At 39.1% G+C, this 4,382-nt stretch overlaps 1 long non-coding RNA gene across 1 annotated transcript; it reads right to left on the bottom strand.

Annotated features, from left to right (window-relative positions):
- Nucleotides 1–573: 573 nt before the first annotated feature.
- Nucleotides 574–3,863, bottom strand: LOC149919993 (uncharacterized). The gene is made up of 3 exons (XR_016460817.1): nucleotides 3,656–3,863; nucleotides 2,338–2,393; nucleotides 574–652 (listed from the first exon to the last, which is right to left on the bottom strand). It is a non-coding gene; the product is annotated as an uncharacterized LOC149919993 (long non-coding RNA).
- Between the last annotated feature and the right edge of the window lie 519 nt (nucleotides 3,864–4,382).

Raw genomic sequence — 4,382 nt, 5'->3', positions numbered from 1 at the left:
GAAAGTGGATCACAGAACAATGTACTATATACTACAGTGACTACGTGGATTTTGAATTCCCATTCCTTCCTAAAGAAATAGAAATTTCAGCAAATTCTGGGGAGTTAATCCAGATTTACTTTGGCAGAAGAGTAAGGAAATGTAACCACAGAGCTGTTGGTTTCATTCAGAAGTCATTCAGTGAGAAGTTATTATAGAGAAATGTTTGGATAAAAATGACATAGACATCTAAAGATAAGAAGTGTGCTGGGAAAAAAAGAGTAACCCATCATAAGCAGCAAAGAGGTTTTCAATGGCTAATGCCATGACTTGATGGTAGTCACCATCTTACCAGGGAGTTTGAGCATGTTTCTGAACAAGAAGGTTTACCTGAAAATAAACATAAAATCAAAGAATCATAGAATATACAAAGTTGCAAGGAACACCCAAATCCCTTTTGTGGTGCTACTTTCCAGTCTCTTGCCCCCACATCTTTATATATAGCCAGGGCTGCCCAATTCCAGGTTGTTTTTTTTTTCTACACTCTTATGCCCTGCTTTCTAGAAAATTGAGAGCTTACTATGAAACAATTGTTCTTGGATGGTTTTATTGATGTTACAGAATTCTAGATGAAGGTTTCCATCAGTCTTCTCCAGAGATTATGCATAATCAGCTTAAAAGAAAGAGAGCACAGATAAGACTAAATCACCCTTCCCAGTGTTACTGAATTTATCATTTAATGCAAAAGCAAACCATTTCTGGTCTCCTATTTCCCTGGCACAAACACTTCAGAACTAGTTATAGCTCTACTGCTCTTGTTTTGCATCTTTATATTTTATACATATTTTAAATATATTTTTTCAAAATACTGGTACATTATAAACTAGAACAAATTTAATGCAGTCCAGCGATAAATCACTACCTGACACTGATATATCTCTCTAAAGGAAAAAAAGTAAGCAGCAAAAAGGGAGACCTTCAGTAGTGGCGATGTGATCTGAAGACAGAAAGGACTGACCTTAAATAGGCTCAACACCTCACAGGATTTTAGCTTCCCAACAAAGCTGTAAGCATCAAAGTAAGTTGATGGCAGTAGGCTGATGATAAATGGGATGAAACAGCAGCTTTCTGCTCACAGCCTCTGGATTTAATGTTGGGTCCCTGAAAATGTGTGGTATCATGTCTTGACCCTTGACAGAATGAGTGGCAACGATCTTGCAGAGCACACTATTGATAATCTCTGTGTTGTTGCTGCAAATGCCAACAGAAGCTCTACTAGTTCTATAGTTTGGTCCTGAGGCAGTCAAGATCTTGAACTCATCTTTAAAGGAGAAGCACTTAGAGGAGTGCTTGGCTGAATGGCTCAGGGTCTGTTCTTTGGGCTTTTGACCCCTGCAGATTATCTTCATCAACTGGCTCTACTTCAAGCATTTATTTGCTGAACTTGTTGGGTGAATGCAGGTTCAGGGAAATGAGCAGCGTAACATTTAAGAAGCCTTCAGTTCTGTGTTTGAACTAGCAACTTTTTTTTTCCCAAATCAATGCTGTCAATTTGGCAAGACTTACTTTAGCGATATCCATGGGTTTTCCAGAGTTAGCAAAAAAATTGCATACACCAGAATGGGAACTATTCATATTCATGCATGAGAGAAATGGTGAGAACATGTGTGTGTGAGTACCTAACGCATTGAATTTATCATCCGTATTACCAAAACATCATCAACATGTTGAATATTTCAGAATTCTCAGCCACATTTCAACTGGTTTTCACAGCTGGTACTTCTGGGAGTCACTTTTCCTCTCTACCAAGACTTTCTAGAAGGACTTGTCTACTGCAGAGCTATGTTCAGCTCTTACTGTCATGTGAAATTACTTGCAGATTTTTGTTTTATCACTTTTGTCAAGAAGCAGTTTGAAAACAGAAGTTTTTTTTTAAGGTTTACCGGTTTTTCTAACTAGCATCCAGCCATGACAGCACAACAAATACCTGTCAAAACTTAAAATGGCTGCTGGTCCTCTACACATCCTACTTTCTATCCAGCCAAGATTCAACCAACAATTCTTTGGCCTCCAGGGTCAATAGAAGGCAGACCATACCCCAGTAGTGGCTAGTTGGGAGTTATTAAGGACTGAGGAGATCTAGTGACAGAAGCCCAGCACACTAGATATTTCCTTAAACAGGGCTGGGAACTGGTAGCTGCCAATGTGGCAGTGACCAACGGAGTTTGCATTTAAGAGTATTGAATGAAGCATGATCCTCAGAGGCAAATTAAATGCAAGGGCTGCCCCTTCTTGCTGTCATGATTGCAGTTTTTGTACAAACATACATGAGCATATATGAATACCATGTGTACTTACTTGCACATGCACCCAGATGCATTTACACAGCTAATCTCAAGATCCATAATCAGTTGCTAGTAGGGGGAAAAGGAATAAAATATTAATTCCCAGGTATAAGCTGAACAGTTTAAATTCTTACATAAGAGCTCTTATTAATATACAATACTCCGTGTATTCCACATAGCTGTTTTGAATATTTCAATTAAAAAATTATCCACATAGTTTATTACCTACATCCTCCAGAGCCTCAGCCCACCACACCAGACACTTTTCTGAAGCTTGAAAGCTGTTTAATCTTCTTTTCTGGTCCCTCTGAGATAACTTTTGAGTGAATTCTCTAAGCTCCTTATGATGAAAACTGAGTGTAGTGCAAGGCAAGCAGTTCCCCAGGTCCCTTCAGAGAGTGGACATATGCTGGACTGGACCAGTTAAGGTGGTACTGCACACCCAGTAAACAGTGACAGATTTCAGACTCCTGTACAAAAGAGTCTGTGTATACTGAAGCAAATATATATGTATCTATATAGTAGGCATTTCCTCGTGACTATAAGAAATCACTAGGAAATTACCAATAGGGAGAAAAAGACAAATATTTTAAACAAATGGACTAAACCTTTCCTCTTGTGGCTGATTGAAATGAAAGTTAGGAGGGCTGGATTCAGCCTCTTATTATGAGACGCTGAGGTTCTACAGAGTGATTTTTTTCCTTTCTTTAGTTTAGATGTGTGCAAAAAAAGAATTGCATGAAATACAAATAAATGACAAAGAACAGAGAATTAGGCCATTTGTCTGCAAAACCAGATAGAAGCCCCAAAATAGCAAAACACAGAAAAATGCATCAAAATGTATTAGAGATGACAGGCCATATATTACACAGGCTCTTTATGCAACTGTGGATCACATATCAGTACCAGTGAGTCACAGAAGCCTAACATAAAATGTAAGAGGCATCTTAGAAATCAATGTTAATTACAATGACAATTACTGTTAAGTACAGCATTTTGCTAGATGTGGTTACAGATAAAAGACCGGTGAGGTGTTCACAATAATGAGTAACATACATATTTCAACCTTGGAATATACACATTTATACCCATACATGTATATGTGCAAGTAGGGGAGGGCTGTGGTAATATATAAATCTCTGTGAATACATCAATTTAAACACTACAGTAATCTTCCTCATTTCACAGTCTTGCTGTTTGGACTCTGCATTCATTTTAAAACCTCGTAGCTGTTGCCTGACAGATCAGTGCTCAGGCTTTGGATTTACCTCATTCACTTGTGCTTAATGTTTCAACCCAATTTCACCCAGCTTCAGCTACCCCCTAAATACCTGCTGCCAGGTCTGCCAGTCAGAGGAGGCAGGGGCAGGACCTGAGGCAGTCACCTCTCCTGACGGCCCTGTCCCACCACACCTGGAGGTGGTCAGCAGATCCAAGCTGGGGATAGTCACAGGGATGGACTCATGTCAGGAAGGTAAGGGTAGAATCAGCAAGGGAGGTGGGCCAAATCTTTCCTTTTAGATGTCTCCGGAACTGCAAATTTACCTGGACAACAAAAAAACACAAGGTGTGGCAGCACATTTCTGATGAGTGCAGTCTTCAGTCTGAAGTTCAGAGAACCACCAAAGAAATGTCATAACCAAACCAAAAGTCGTAAGTTTAACACAGCAAAGGTTTTCTTTCCAGTATCCTTCTGGCATGTTTTCATAAAGCACCATTTGCTTTAGACTGCTTTATGACATTGCATCCTATCTTTAAGTATTCATGTAGGATATTTGCATTCTTGCTCTGTTTCTGCAGAGTGAGATATCTATAAAACTTGCCTGAGTTTCTCCTAATTCACCTGAACATAAGAGGTGAGTCAGATGCACTCCTCAGATCATTTTTATCTATCAAACAGTGAATGTGTTTCTGTGCAGGCCAAAATTTTGGGACTTACTGATATAACCTAATGGAAACTCATAGAAAAACTATACAGCTAGGAGAATATGAAGTGTTTCATGTGCTGCTTTCCTCTGGAAGGGTGTGAAATGTAGCATTTTATAATGAAGATTTGAG

Source organism: Phasianus colchicus, chromosome 1, assembly GCF_987193195.1.
Source record: "Phasianus colchicus chromosome 1, bPhaCol1.hap1.1, whole genome shotgun sequence".
Taxonomy (NCBI): domain Eukaryota; kingdom Metazoa; phylum Chordata; class Aves; order Galliformes; family Phasianidae; genus Phasianus; species Phasianus colchicus.
Note: the sequence above shows the minus strand (reverse complement) of the source record. Positions and strands in the feature narration are given on the sequence as shown.